Source organism: Pagrus major, chromosome 20 (assembly GCF_040436345.1).
Source record: "Pagrus major chromosome 20, Pma_NU_1.0".
Lineage (NCBI taxonomy): Eukaryota > Metazoa > Chordata > Actinopteri > Spariformes > Sparidae > Pagrus > Pagrus major.
In genome coordinates, this window is record NC_133234.1 from 11,832,694 (window position 1) to 11,849,632 (window position 16,939).

The 16,939-nt window shown below is 43.9% G+C and overlaps 1 protein-coding gene across 3 annotated transcripts in view; it reads right to left on the reverse strand.

The window, feature by feature from the left end:
- The window catches only part of raraa (retinoic acid receptor, alpha a), a 151,759-nt gene that overhangs the window by 16,810 nt on the left and 118,010 nt on the right, over positions 1 to 16,939 (reverse strand). The window lies entirely within an intron of this gene.

Sequence of the window (16,939 nt, forward strand, 5' to 3'; positions counted from 1 at the left end):
TAGCTTATTCAACAGGGATGATACATGTAGCCACAGCCAATTTGCAGTCCTTGTCCCTGGTTAGGCTTTTAAGGAAACACACGTAAAACAGGAATAAAGACTACCAGTAAGACAGACAGATGAGCAACCGCTACAAATGGTGAATATGACTACACACAATGATAAAGACAAATGACTAAGAATGAGAACATAAAAAAGAAAGGAAAAGAAAAAAGAAAGGATAAAAAAAGGAAAGAGAAAAAAAATATGTATGCTATATAAACCCATCAGTGTGCTTGTAAACAAAGATGTCTGGGCTTGTAGGGAAGTACCCTGCTGTTGTGTTCATGTAATATGTATTGGACTTTGACCTCAATATCCTGTGTGTTACAAAACCTGGCTCTTTAATCAAATGTAAAAACACACATTCACAGCACAGGCCTGGACCCTGTGAACCATGGCTGACGAAATGAGTGTACTATCCCTGATAGCTAATCGGACCATTTTAAACCAGCGCGTGTGTTGTGTAACTAGTCTTTGTTTATATATGTTTTAATACTGATGTCGATAAGAAGCCTGAGTTTTGACATTGATTGTTTCTTTTTCATTTAAAAAGGTGGAATATGTAAGAATTTGCCAGCCGTTGCATTCATATCTCCCATAAAAATAGGGGCAGCATATCACCAGAGCAACTGCTAACTGCTGCTGCTGTTTATTTATCCATGACTGTAGCTAATGTTAGCTTGTTAGCTGAGTTAGCCATGCAGCTAGTCGGACTACCCTGGCATTGTTGGTAAAATGTTTACATGTGGCACCTTTAATAAAATAAGAAACTTGCTCAAAATTTTAAACTTACTGATCTAAATCTTATTCCATACAGGTATACTGCACTATATTTGCTCCACCCTCCCAGCATCATCAGCTCAACAGAAGGGGGACTGGGGTGGTTGACAAGCAGCTCAGGAGCTGCCTGCAGCTCAGTGCTCGAGTGTAAATAAGCCATCTATATTTAACAGAGTGGGCTAGTTCAGCAGGCCCGTAGTGCACCTGGGAACACACTCCACCTGAAGCAGACAAACACTGACACACAACTTTAATCACACTCCTCACTGGGAAACACAAAGTAAGGATGAAGTTGTTCTCCCTCTGCTGTCCTTTAAATGTGTCTGTGTGCTCCAATCTCCATGTGCATGCAGCAGGTGGTGGAGGGGAAGATTACATTCAGACCAACCAAAATAAACCAACCTGATGCCCAGATATGTTCCTGGAAAAGATAACAGACACAAGCACCGTACACCAAAATCTAGCCTCTGCAAAGCCTGCATGTTATCTCACACAGCATATCCAAGAGGGTTTCAGGTGACAGGGACAGTTAAGCTAAACAGCAATAAAGCTCACATTGCCTACCACCTAAAAGCGACACCCAATCGGGCCTGGGATATTAAGACATTTCATTTATGGAGGCCCAGATGTCATATGCCACTTTCACACCAGCGACAGCCTTTTAAGCTCTTAAATAAATGTAAAATATGTTCTGGAAGTTTTTTTTTTGCTGTTTCGTGAGATTTATTTACAAATGCAGGGGAAATGAGAAAAAAGAGAAACTTTTAAGATGATAAAGGGTGGAGGAGGGAAGCTGGCACAGAGAGACAGAGAACTATGATGTGTTTGAGCAATAAACAAAGACGGAAACACGAAACAGATGAAGTGATAAAAATGGTTCAGACGCAGGGAGTGAAAGCTAGACTGTATTACTTTACTCATATTCCTCCATCGAGTACTCAGGCTCATCTACACACCATATCGAGAAAAAATCCGAACTTGTACGAAGCTCAAGTGCAAGCTATTGATTTCAGCAGAGATTACAGGAAAGGAGTGATCGATTTGAGCTAATGCTACTGCTAAGGGCAATTCAAATGCTGATTATCTTGAATCAAACTAGAGCAATTAGTTGATTAATCCTTTTGATTAAAAAAAAATCATACATTTGCTGGTTCCAGCTTCTTAAAAAGGTGCAATATGTAAGAATTATGGTAAAAACATTCAAAAATTAACTAAAATTATCAACTGAATGTGAAGAAACAACAGTGTTGATGTTAGCCCTGGGCATGAAAACCTCTTTCTCCCAGCTGGTCCAAAGCTCCTGTGCTAACAGTGCAAACACCAACACTAGCTACAGCTCATGGATGTAAAAAAAGAATAGTTAGCAGCAGTTAGCAGACATATTTGGTGATATGCTGCCCTGTTGATTGTCAAAAAAAGCAACTTGAAGATTGTGATTGAGCATTTTTTTAAAAATTTTCGACATTAATCCTGAAAATAATTGGCAGATTCACCGATAATGAAAGTCATCGATAATTGCAGCCCTAAATTATACCTTTTTTCCAGCAAGGAGAGTTATGCAAACAGCAGTAGAAGGACTCTTTATGAGGTTAAGGAGGAAAAAAGGAGGAAAATGATTCAGTCCCAAAGTGAGAGAGTGTCCTTCTCGTTGCTATTTTATTGGTGTCATCACGGGCCAACTCTGCCCATGCCACTGGGCAATGCAGTCACCACACTCATGTCAAACAAATTAAACTTAAATAGAGCAGCCCTTACATAACATGGCATATTTTCTCATTAGCAAAAGAGGGAAAAAAACGCCATTCACCGTTTCTGCCTCTCTTGATGTGGACTGATTACGGCACTGCATTATTAGTGTGACCACAGAGCCATTCATCCACGTTAAAGCTGCCTTCATTAGAAACGCACAGACAAACAGATGTGTCACCCACCCACACATATGAACATAAAAATTGCATCCATGCCCATGTTGACACAGGCTGAGGGCTTTCCTGGAGCCATTAAAAAGAAAAAAAAAACCTCATCGGTCGGACACACACACATAAACACACACACAGAGTCTTAATGAGAGCACCCATGGAAATCTGGGACACAAGGACAAGAGTCTGTGAGGGGGCTGGCGACTGTAATTAAATACAATGGCTGGCTTCTGGAGCCTTGTCAAACTGAGGCATGGAGCAAAACAATGGCAGGCCTGTGGACAGAGAGGCAGAGAGGACGGAGCTACTTAGGCCTTCAGCAGCCCTCACCCAGGCATTATTCAACACCGGTCTGCATCCAAGCTCTGATCAACACCGAGCATCATACAAGCCTGCCTATTGTGTGCTCCACGAATATCATACACTGGAAGAACTGACTCACACTCGCCTGGAGAGCTTCCCTCGATATCCCTGCAACATGTTAACACTGGAAATTTGTGAGTCTGGCAAGGTTTCCAGGCCAGAGCCCCTCCAGAGCCTGCGAAGTCACCACGGTAACTAATACTGGAGCTCCAGCTAGAATATCATTCCTTAAGCCAAGAGAGGGCTGGAGTGAGGAGACAATAACGCCCCGCTTTGCTCAGGCACAGGAACACAGTAAGAAGTAACTGATAGGGAATCTATTGTACTTGTGGTGAGGAGGTGAAACAAAAACCAGACAAACTGTACGGTCACTGAATTGTTTTGAAGCAGACAGAGGGCTGGATTCAAGACTAAAGCCTGGCATGTTGTCGGACCAGTCTAAGAATAAACAGCACAGGCCGTCAGGTGTAACCAGCCAAAACAACCCTGACACTGCACTGCGTCGAAACAGCAGAAGTCCATTTAGAGACAGTTGTGTCTGTCTAACATCTGACCACTGGCTAATGATCCTTTCTGACGGCCAATTCTGAATAAAGCTGCAGTTTGCATGCTAACCAGCTAGCCCCTGTGGTCCAAGGCTCCTGTGCTTGCGATATGAGCTCACAGAGCGGGCATACTCAAGTCAGCTAATAGGACTGCTAGCTACATGGCTAACTGAGCTAACTAGGTAACGACAGTTTGCAGCTACAGGTAGCAGCAGATAGCAGTTACTCTGGTGATATACTCAATTCTTATAATGACATCAGTGCAAGGAAATAATTAACTTCACGAACTTCAATTTTATGATTATCAATTACCCCAATCATATTTTTCTGCATTATAATCACAAAAATAAATGTTTTCATGTCAGTGCATATTGAACAACATGTAGGCCGATATCGATGCATCTGTGATAGGCCAATACTGGGGCTCTTTCACCAACTATTTTGATTTCTGCTTCCGTGGTTTATTAATAATTGTTATTGGACAAAAGAAGCAACTTGAAGACGTCGCTTTACTGATAATGCAAATAATCATTAGTTGCAGCCCCATTTCTAAACGACAGCCCCTCGATTAAATCTACTTAGATCCTTTGATACTCACATTCACACACTAGTATTATCCTCTCACACTGCTCGTGTGTGCATGTACTGTAAGTGTGCACGTGTGCAGCACCCAGATATCTTAATAGCTTAATGTAGCGTGGTGTTCTCGAACTCGGAGCCAAAGCACCGGTGATTTAATTAAGTTCAAGTGTGAGTGGTCTGTAATGTCGCTCTTCAGATTCACTTTGCATACATCATGAGCCACAAGTGCACTTAGAGAGGAGCCGCGCCCTCGCAGCCACATCCTCCGTAAGCAATTACCGCATGCCGAGACTTAAATGGACAAATATGCACAAGACTGAAATGAAATCTATTCCGATGATGAACTGGCCTGAGCAGTATTACTGACATAAGATGGCCTGGCTAACATCAGCACTTCAAAGGCATCGAGACCACAGACGCTTTCACAGAGACACACACACAAGCCCACCGGCGGCTATTATCAAGCCTCCAGACTCGTCTTGTCTCGGCCCAGTGCTGCAGAGCAGTTCTCGAGGTTCAGCTCTAGGTTAGTCCTCTGAGATTTGATTACCTTCATCCCCACTGGTTACTGGGCCCAGCTGTGAAGCATATTAATGAGATTTCACCATCATTAGGGGGAAGCTAACTACATTAGCAGGCTGGCTGCTTGGCCGGCTGGCTGGACTGTGGTGGAGAGAAGTGGAGAAAATGAAGGCAGAGGAGGAGAGGGAGGGCTTTGACAGGGTCTTTCACTTTGTTGAATCCTACTCCATCATGGACCATTGTGTCCCCCTGCCTTCTATTAGGTTATTTGGACACACGCACACACACACACACACATGCTCACCATGTGTAAGATACATGGACGAACATATAGAGGTCCATTTGTCTTTCCATGCAGTGAGTGTGCAGGAGAGGAGACACCAGACAGACCACCATGCCACAGGCTGCTGCATTAGGGCCCGCTTTGAAGTCTGCTTAAAATAATGAAGTGGGACGGCCAATGGAACAGCCTCGGGGATAGAGAGTTAGAGACCGCCTTGCAGAACCCTGCGAGTTGTAGGCCAATGTATCATGCATGTCCATAAAAACGACTGGCAGCAACTTAAGAGCTTTTAAGTGCAGCGAAACAGACTGGCATCACTCATGCATGGTGCTTGACTTTTGCTAAATATTCAGTTGTTATTTCTGGTTTCCATGTCAGGAATGTTGGGTAAGCAGCAGGGAAAACGATAAACACACACACACACACACACACATGCGGGAATGCTTTGTCAGCACTCTTCAATTACTGAAGGGGGAAATGGGACTGTTTCCTTGCTTACAGGGAAATCCTGCCATTCTCTAACAGAGCGTCAGAACAGCTTCCGCTCAAAATGGATGGGGCTCCGTTTGCCGCCTTCACACTGATTACTGACAGCAAAAGCCACGCATCTGAATATGAGCTAAGGGTGTGTGTGTGTGTGTGTGCGCGCGCAATCACATGCTTGCAGGCACGCACAGACTGACAGCTGTAAGGAGAGCGACAGTGGGGTGTGTTTGTGTTCAAACATGGAGTGTGAACAGTTATTGGATGGGAGAGGGGGAGGAATCTGGCGGTGGGGCAGACAAGCATAAGTGAAAACACACACACACACACACACACACACACATAGAGAGGAAGGAGAGCTCGTGGAGGTTAACATGGGGCAAGAGAGCAGACAGCGAGCCTCACGCCTACCATATTCACTGTAACTAAATCCAGCCTTTCCACCCCCGTCTCCCGCCACTTTCCATCCTGACACTCTCTTCGTTCCATTTCTCTCCATAACTTGCAGCAGATACCATGCAGCTTTTCCTTTTTCGATATCCTTTCATGCGAGGGAAGTGGGTTTTAGACCAAAGCACTGAATTTCGACTAATGTCACCAATTCAGATTTACACATACATATCAGACAAGGCACTGAAATTATGCTGGCTAAACTAAGGAATACCAGCTTATCAGTTATCACGACAAAGCAGCTGGAAAAATATGGAGAAAATGTCTATTTGTGATTATTTTGACTGATATTGCAATTGCAATGAGTCCAGACACTGGACAGAATGGTAATTTTTGCATCATTATCCGCATATTCACTGAAAAATATCACGATTACTGTCACGGTGCGATTTTTGAAAGAATCTTTAAGGTGCAATATGTGAGAATTTTTGTTTAAAACATGCAAAAATCAACTTACATTATCAACAGACTGCAACTGCATAAATAAATTATAGTGTCACTTTGTAACTCAATAGAGAGGATAGTTCCATAGGATAATTAAGGCCTCTGTAGGGTGGTGCTGACTCATGTCTGACTGAGTCAGTAGGATAGCTAACTGCATGGCTAACTGAGCTAATGTGTTAACAATAGCAACAGCAGTTAGCGGTTACTTTGTTGATATGCTTCCCCCTTCTTGTTTGAATTCGACAGGAGGGGAATTCTTACATATTGCACCTTTAATTCTATGTGTTTGAAAAAAGAAAGTGTAATTTAATCAACAATCAAACCAATTGAAATACTACAGTTAGCTGTAGTATTTCACTGGCAGTCCCTTCACCCTGGTGTCAATATGCATCCCAGAATAAATAAAAATAATACAGGTACAACAGTAAGTACTTTTGCTTTCATTCGACTTGCAGATGCTCATCATGTCTGCCACACCTGGCACAAGGTCTTCAAAGTATCCAGTATCAGACACAGCAATGTCATTATCTGGTTTATCTTCCACCTGAAGATCAACAACAAATCACAATGGATCTTGATTATGCAGTTTGTTGTGCTGGTAGGCCATCTGTCACTGCTCACACACACTCATATAATGCATGTTATGCCACCATACATATGAATGTGTGTGTACGTTTCAGTAAGGAGGATTACTGAGGATCCCCCTGCCTCGTTGTGCTCCACCTAAGCTGCTGCATGTCTAGCTTGCAGTCTACCTTCTGTATTAGAGAGAGGGGGACAGGGAGGGAGAAGGAGGGGGACAGAGAGAGAGAATGCATGGAGATACAGCTGTGCTGTCACTAATAATGAGTCTCCAAGCTTTCCAAAATAATGGGAACATAGTTGCAGAATTTTAGGAAAAACCAAGACCTGGCATGATGTATGGTTTATCATAATATATTTCTTACTTCACACGTCTGACACTATGACACCCTTAGTGTGAAGGAAGGTCATGGATAAAACTGAGAGCTTACTCTAATTCTAATACAATTTTCTATGGTGAATGACACATCAATTCCACTTAGGAGGGTATGTTGTGGTCTACATTTCAGAGGAATGACAGCCTGCTGTTTTGCAACCATTGCAGATATTCAAATTTTGCAAAGAGAGCAGAAATTGTTGTGACAGTCTGAGTTCCTAAAAGGACTGCGCAGTATATTCGAATGCTGTGTCGGACCGAATTGTGATGGCTCCAAACTGAGGCCAAGTAACTCCCCCATCTACACCAAGAAAAACACATGTATGAGTGATAGATGAGGGTCCGAGCAGAGGCCGAAGGGCAAGGCGGTGCAGAGTAAGGAGTCTGGCTTGCCTGTTATGACGATCCCTCCTCAGCACCAGGAAATGGTAGGACAGAAGTGGGAAAACACCAGGCTGTGAGTAATCTATGGCATGTTGACTTCTTCTACTGTTTGATTGCTTTCAGGAAACACACCAAATTGAATGTGCATCTGCCTGTTTGCATATTAGAGCATGTTGCATGACGTGTATGTGCACAAGAGCCTGTGCGTGTGAACCCTCAGCGTGTTCTTGTCTAGGCCACGTCTGGTTTTTATCAGCGCAGCGGCCCCCACCATGTTCCCAAGCCCTTCTCCAGGGGCCCAAGATAACTTCCCTCTCCATGCTGCCAGGCCTCTGAAATAACAACACACCAGGTTTTCCTATCACTGCTAACCCAGCAAATGGAGACGGAACTGAGAACATGTGTGGACAAACTGGAGCGCGGGGGAGGGGCGGCGAGGGGAGCCAGCAGATGGCAAAGGTGAGGTCTATAGGGGCTAGACTTGGAGCAGCAACTTCATGATAACCACGCTGACTGCTTTATGCTGCTGCTGCCACATGCTAGTCCAAGTACAGTTGATAGTGAGGTAATTATGAAGTACAGAATTCAGAGGACATGGTGCACTATGTAGTTTTTGGGAAGAACTTTTAATCTCTTAGTTTTTATGCTTGAATAAACTGAATTAACAAACATACCTTAAAGGACAACACAGTTTTATACTGTTTTACTTTGTTGATATAACCCTGCCACCTCTCTAGCATTAAACGGTGTGATAGCGACCTTTATCTCCTCTTGTTCCCCTCTCATTTCCTTGTTTATTCAGTTATGGAAAAAAATGAACCTTTACGAGTTAGTATTACTACCTTATTAATAGTGTAAATATTACATTTCTGAGATTGAACTTCTTTTTCAAAACTACACAGTGCCCCTTTAAGAGTAAAATGCAAGGCCCTTCGAGATATCTAAACCAACATTTTCAAGGCTCATGACGCCTTCGTCATCACACATAAATTGTTAAAGAAAATGCAATTGCAAAATACAAAGTTTACAGAATTTGTTTACACCCACAGCAATCAGTGCGTTTGATCATGAATTTCGACGCCAGACAAACAAATGATTGTTTCATTTCAAATATTGAGAGATTTTTGGTGCACATGAGTGACTGCAGATGAAACACCTGATTATGTTGAAAATCAAGCATTTTTTCAAGGATTAGATTCAAATTCAAGCATAACTTTGAAAACGTAACGGTTAAAATTGAGCATTTTCCAAACTTTCAAGGGTTGATTTATAGCACGAATGCTATAAATCAAATACATTTCATAAATCTGATCAGCACTCCAGTGTTTATAGATCATATTATGCAAAAAATAAAAAAAACAGCCGAAGGCAGCTACGTTGCTGGAAAGAACCACAAGTTCCCTGGCAACAGTGCTCCCTCGCAACCCTGAGTAACACGGTGTAACTCTACCCAGCAGCTGCCTATGCCTGCTGACTGACAGCGGGACTATGTGAGTTGGCACTTGCCCCAGGGTGACTGGAGATATTTGGCATGAGCTGATGGTGTGGGACATGGTGGTGGGCACAAGGGGGCAAAAGGCAGCCCGTGTCGGCCAGAGGATGCCAGGATGTGGACAGGCACGGCGGTGTGTTTCAGCAGCCTGTAACACATGTCGCACTAGGGTGTGGGTATGAGCACTCCAACACATGATATCCAAAGCAAGAGTGGATTCTGAATGTACACTTGGTACATGGCAGGTCTATTAAGAGGGTTTGACAGGCTGTGCTGTCAATGTATGTGCTTTTTTGTGCATTAGTGGAAGCCCCAAAGCTTCATGAATGAGCTACAGACAGGGAATTTAACTCAATGAGCAAAGCAGCCCTATGATTAGCAAGCCTTTTCCGTGGCTAATCCACGACAAAAACCGGCAGTGTCTGCCCTCAATGAAGCTGCCAATGGACATTAATTTTACTAGCTGATCACACGCATACAGCTGCTGTACACTATCAGCTGAGCGACATCACTGACCCACATTAAGAAACGGAGGCAGAGCAAGAGAGCAGAAAGCAGAAAGAGACATGCTGCGAGAGAAACTGATAAAGATAGAGAGGAGAAGAGAAGAGAGCATCTGAGGAGAAAGAGGAGCCGAGCTGAGCGACAGGACCGGGGGAGGAGTGTGACACGCAAGACAAACATTTCAAAGGCAGGCCCCAAAATAAAAGCTGTGCACACTGCCTGGCATGTTTGCTTCTAGACACAGTCTTCACAGTGGGAACAGGAGAAGGTGTAACTACGGTGTAACCTCCCTTTGTAAACTCTTTCAAAAGATTTCCATCCAAAATATCTGGAACTTTTAGTTAAACTACTTTTCAAGGAACTAAAAAGCCTGTTGTTCTCTGCGTTTCCAGTGCCACACAGATAAGGTAAATTAGTCTTCTGCCATATGAGGAAACGGCTGATTTTACACGTCATTTTTGTGTATGGCTAATCAATACGATTAATTCCAGGCTGATGTGTCAAAGCACAATCAATAACAAAACAATCTGGTTTGGGGCTGCAGATTTTAAAGATGCAATGTGTACAAATTGTAGTATAAAACACTAAAAAACTAGCTGAAACGTCAAACATCAAAGACTTCTATGTACAGCGTGGCTGAGATATATGCTGAAGTTAGCATGCTAGCTAGCTAGTCCCGAGCCCAGAACACCTTCCTCTCCTAGCGGTCCAAAGCTCTTGCGCTAGCGGTGTAAACACCAACAGTCCATAGGTAGTCCGGCTAACTGCACGGTTAATTGAGCTAACAGTAGCTACAGTCATGGGTAAATAAACAGAATATGGTTAGCGACAGTTAGCAGTTACTCTGGTGATATGTATGTATGTATGTATGTATGTATGAATTCAACAACTGGCCAATTCTTACATACTGCACCTTTAAACAACAGTGGCTGAAATAAAATGCTGCAAGTACTCGACCAACCTGCCAAGCCAGGACTTTTTAGGGGTCCCTGGAATTTAATCTAGAGCCTGGTCCCTGCAGTGGAAACTCAGCTGAAGTGAATTAATGCACCCTCCCTGGAGTGACTTACAGCTGTGAAACCTTTTGACACATGATTTGAGATCAAGGTCATCACTGGATCACACACACGAGTGAAACCACAGCCTGCTACAAACCTGCCTTTAATGTAACCGCTCTTACTGTGAAAACAGCTTCATGAAACATTAAGCATCTCTTTAACAGAGTACCTGCACCGGTTAATTATAGAATCGTGCGTGTGCTCTTTTTCCTTCTGTGTTAACAAACTGCGCTCATACATACTAGGAACCAGGAGGGTGCCAAAGCAACACTAACCCTGGTGCCTACCCAATCCTGAAACTCATTGTGTGGTCCAACAAAAAGCCTTTCATGGTTTACATTTTAGCCTTCTGGCTGATGCTCTTTTTTTCACAGCCACTTAGAATGAGTGCAACAGCCAAATAAGCTTTAATTCCCTCTATTCCCGTAAAAGAAACCAAGGTCAATGACATTACAAGCGACTGGTAATAAGAAGTCTACGGGTGAGGGGTATGAAAATATTCTAGTGACCTTGGGGTAATCATAAAAAGAGAAGGGCTGGAAAAGATACAATAGTGGTCGTGAAAAGATACGACAGTGGTAGTGAGCGCAAAGTTATGTCCTTTATGAGCATCGTAGTTGAAAGATTTAGGACGGATGATTTAAATTAGTGGGGAGATCATGAACACATTTCTGCCCTCAGCATTTAAAAAACAATCACAGGTGGAGAAATACTGGAAAATGCATTTCATACCCCGTGATTCTGTCCGCCTGGGCTGAAATTACATCCATACACATTAACCAGGCCCTATTCATCTTTATTGAGCTGAGTGCCACACATAGTGTTTGGAGGCCAAAAGCCCTTCACGAATGCTTATGCTCGAGTGTTTGCTCTTCACTCACTCTAACAGAGAGGTTATCTGACCATTGATACCCGCTAATCCAATGTGACTGGCAGCATTCGAGGCCCTCCGTTCTTAAGCGCATATTTAACAGAGGAGGAAGCAGGTCATAAATATGGAGGGGAGCAAAGGGCTATTTGCATTAGAGGGCTAAAGTGGACTTGGAGGGGCTGGGAGGAGGTGGAAAGTAAAAAAGGGAGAACAAGGGATCAAGAGGGAAGGGAGAAAGAGAAGAGGCTCATGAGGATCTGGGGAGGAGAAGAGAGGATCACCAGGGACGGGCTTTGTCATGTTAAACTGCCTCTCTCGACTCATGTTCTCCCTTTCCCCTCCTCTCCCTCTCTCTGTGGACGACACAATAGTCAATCACAGGGGAATAGATTACGAGGGTTTGATCTTCTCAGCTTCAGAGCGGGAGCATGACTGGTGGAAGTGGGGGAGAGGTCGCCGGTTCAGTGTGTGCGTGACTCCATCGTGTTCAACGATGCTCAGTGTCGTGCCTTCCCACCAAAACGCTTCTCTTAAAATCCAGACACCCATTTAGGTTTGTCACTTTGTGTGCTCGTCAACGTGAGTTAGAGCTAATAGTTAAACTTGCTTGTAATTTACCACCGCCTTCAAGCCTAGGCAGGCTGACGTGCATTCCTCTACTGTACATGAAACCCCATAATGACAACATTTCCCTTCATAAATTAGCTCGACGTACCGATGTCAGCTTTTGAGTTGAAAGCATATTATTGTGGATGTAAGTGGAGGTATTTTGCGAGGGTGTGGACAAGACGGTGCAGCAGGCGTGCCATTATCCTGTCACGAGTCTGTTAAAGAGCTCAATGATGCCCGGGACCCGGGGGGGTTACTAGGTCAGCACAGGGGTTAAAATGACCTTAAGACCTCTAGGAGACAGCTGACATATTTAGAATAGCCAGACAAAGAGGAAAACAAGCTAGCTGCACAATTATGACACAGAATCTTAGCAAACAACCACTCTGATCTGCCTTCGTTTTCTACATATATAAACGTTGCACACCTGACCAAAGTCCACTGCATAAAGCGAGATGACTGTAGTAGCTTTTAAAGGACTATATAGATACTATAGATACTATAGACTATAGATTGTTTTGGTGTGAGGTTCTGAGATCTGCCGATATCAGCCATAGAGATGTCTGCCTTCAAAAAAAAAAAACATTTGAAAAACAGCAATGTCTCTACAGAAAACTACACCCGCCAACCGTACATAGGAAAGCTTGCATTTAATCATGGGTGAGGCGCTGGGTAACTAAGCTAATTAAGCAAGCTAACATTACAGCTCAGCTGAGGAGGACGCCCTTAATGTTTACATTCAGCCTCTCACTTATGACTAGATGCACGCTTCCTTCCTCTGGTGATACGGTTGGCAGTTGGGAAATAGTTTGACATTTCCCAAATGTATTTCTTTGTGTCATCTAGTTTCATTATATTTGAGAGAAGGCAGACATCTCCAAAACTCAGGATCTTTGGGTTGAACTGTTCCTTTAAACACCCTGGCCTCAACCATGCACGGCCAGCCACTGCTCTCCTGCTCTAATGATGACTGATGACACACATTTGATTCAGCTGTCTGATGTGTAGTGTCAGGGGGCTGCTTAGTGGAAGATTTGGGCAGAGCGAGGGGAGAACGGGTGGGCGGGGAGAGGCAGACTCATTTGTCTTTAGTGTCAGTGCTAATGCAAAAAAAAATTAAATAAATAAAAAAGTGAGGTGCTTGTCGATAGCACCGGGAGGTTAAGTTAGCTCAGTGCCTAGGAAAAATGGCTGATGAGAGCGGGCAGAGTCATCAAGGGAGCACAGTGGGGATGTTAGTAGAATTTAATGAAGGACATGTTTAGCTTCCTCAAGAATGGTTTGTGCTGTTCCCCCTTCTCTCTCTGTGCCTCTGTGTGTGCCTCTGTGTGTGTGTGTGTGTGTGTGTGTGTGTGTGTGTGTGTGTTGTCTGTGCCTCCACAGACACTAATTTCCTGCATGGATCCCTGACCTTTCAATGTAGCCTGGGGGGAGCCATTTGATCATGACACACACGCACACACAAACGCACACCATTTCCTGTGATATGGCTGCCCACCAGTGAGTGGACTGGTTTTAGTGAGACAATGTTGATCTCTCCCTACGGTGTCAGGCTAAAAAAGGAGGTCACATCAATAAATTGTTGACATCAAAGGGGCACTATGTAGTTTTGGAGATGAAATTCAAAGTCAGAATTTTAATATTTATGATATTAAAGAGGTAATAATACAAACAAAAACAAAAAAAAAGTTTTCCGTAACTGAATAAACTGAAGCCAGAAAGGTGGCAGGGTCCGCCAATTATAAACAAGTAAAGGATCAGTTTGTTTATTTAGTTTATTAAGTCATGAAAACAAAGAGTTAGTTTATTTAGTTTGTTGAGGCATGACAAAGTCAGTCAATAAAGATCTTTCTTTCCTTCCGTTAAACTACCACCTTTAAGCGTGCCTTCCTCAATCTGTCAGTGCACGTGTGTGATAAAACAGATCCTGTATGTTTGCATGCGCGCTGCTGCCCTATGCACACACTCCTGCCAAAAACAATGAGTGGAAGTAACCTGAGTCGAGCCCTCAGGTGAGCCTGGTGTTAATGCTCCCACTTCTCCCTCTTGTCCTCTTTCCCTCTGGGGTCCAGTTAACCCTGGCTGGCCTTTGCCGACTGCTGCGTCTCCCTGCCTCGTGACCCGGGCCTCGTCACAACCCTGGGGGTGACTGGTGCGCCGTTTATTGCGACCCAGTTCCACCCCAAGTAGGAACGCACGCCTCTCCCAGTTAACTCTGTCCATTAAGCTAAGTGGGGCCCATCAATTATGCAACAGTTTCCAATGTATAATTCAAGGGATGAGGGGAGCTGTCATGAATAGCGACACACACAGGTGAGGAAAGAGTACAGAGCTTTCAATTGAGAGTTGATTATAATATTACACATCTGTGAGCCAAGTTGTTTAATGAGATGTGGTGGAACAACAATACTAATGTCAATCTGTGATAAATAAATAAACAGTGAGTTGCAAAGAAATGTGGACAAACAACTTGGGAAAAGACAGATAAGAGGAGAAAATGAGGAGACAGAGTTACAGGAAGTGGGCTGCCACAGGGATGATGAGGAAACAAACTGATAAAGAGAGAAACTATTAGGCAGTACAGTGAGAAAAAAGGAAATGTGTGTAAAAAACAGCGTGAAGATAAGGCATTTATTTTACTGCTTAATATATCTTGATTTAAAAATCACAGTCAATTGAAAAACTGAGCTGAGAAGAGAGCAGAGAAGAGAGAAAATTAGGGCAGAGCATTAAAAGAGTGAGAAGGCAGCTTTACAGTACTACCCTCCACCTCCCTCCTCCCCCCTCCCCCCTCTGCTGTGTAGGCGTGGGTCCTGGGGGAGCCACCGATGTTAATACAGTTATTAAGCCTCTCCACTGAAGCCTGCTCCACCTCCCCAACCCTCAGCATCAAGGAGCTCTCTGCCTGCCAGGCAGCGGGCAAGCCCGCTTGCTTCTACAATGAGATCAAACAGTCCCAAGTAGGCCAGCTCAGGGGAAGCCAGTGATGGAGCTTCCCGCTGAGCAGTGAGGGCAGGTGGGGTTGGGTATGTCAAGCCCAAGGAGCATCCCAGCAGGCTTTACGAAAGGGGGGGGGGCTATAGACTTCAGCCTCGCCGTAGTTCCTCCTTCCCTTCCTCCCTCTTTAGAGTCAGCTGACCAAGATTCCCATGCATCTCTTCCTGGTGTCGGGGATTACAGCCATGAAAGGCTTTAGCAAGCATATGTGCGAGAGTGGATTTCTTCCTGTGCTAGCTTCAGGATGTATGTAGCGGTGGAGGTTGATTAGAGGTGAGCAGTGTGGGGGGAAGACGAGGCTGGGTGGCCAGGTTAGGGAAGAGCACTGTGGGCTAGACTTTGATGTGCAGCCAGGGAAACCCTCTGTCATTGCAGGAGGGGAACCTAGCTGGTCACCACTGCAGCAGGGGGACGTGTGTAGGTGCGTGTGTCTAATCGCTGCATTACATCCAATCCATAATTCACACGGGGCGGGGAGATTAGTGATGCCACTCTTGCCCGTTGCCAGAAGGAGCAAATTTGGGCAGCCATGCAGATTGCACGCAAAGTAAAAAGCACAGGTCGGCTTAAGCTGCCATCTATCTGCCCTCACTGTTTAACATGTCTACAGTTGGAAAGGATCAATTTTGAGCAAGCTAATAAAGATGATGAGGTTGGAAAGGCCTCAATGCAACTAGGCCACAAACAATAAGGTTATATATATTAAAAAACACTGAGATTAGGAGTGGGCGATCTGGCGATTTTAGATCATTATTGATCTTGAAGGAACAAGAATCAACTTTTCAGGCATATCATAGAGATTGCAGTATCTAATGTCCTCTTTATCCTGTTTCCAAACCTGACAAAATATCATATTGTTTTCCTCTAAGAACAGCTTGTTTATTCAGTTATGGAAAAATTAACTCATTAATATTGTAAATATTAAAATTCTGAGTTTGAATTTGAATTTCTCCATAGTGCCCATTTAACATATCAATAGCGAGATGCAGCTTACTAGATGGCTTTACTCATTGGAAGAATTGCTTCACATGGCTCTACTGTAAACAATGCACCGTGATTTATAACTAGCGACATGGCAGATGAGGAGCTTGTGCCAAAAGGGAACTACCATAAATGCAATATTGTGTTTTAATGGAGAAATTCTTGGGTTATTTAAACACTGGCTTGCGATTAAATAGATTGCGATAATATTTTCTGGCCAGATGGCCTACCTCGAACTAAGATCATACATTGGGTTTTTGGCTCATCGTGCCACTTGAAATGAAATAAATGAATGAAAGGAGCAAGGAACGGATGAAGAGATGGGCAAGATAAAGACAAATGCTGTAATGTGCTAAATAGGACGAGGATATAGGTCATTCTGTACCAGACTCAATTTGCCAACGCTGGCCTGTTGGCAGCCACTGGATGCAGGCCAGGGCTCCATCAGTTGCACTAGAACACTAATAATATCAGTCACCCAGCCAAGTCTCTCTCTCTCTATCCCTCTCTGTCTGTCTGTCTGTTGTCTCCCTTCACTTATTTCCTCATTCCTTCCCCTCCCCATTCACTCTCCGCCGCTTTTTGTTCAAAAGGAGAAAAGGGCAAAAATCCAGAGGCCAAAAATGACATTAAACCCCCTGAAAGGCTCCACAGAGATTATTGTTTGAAAAT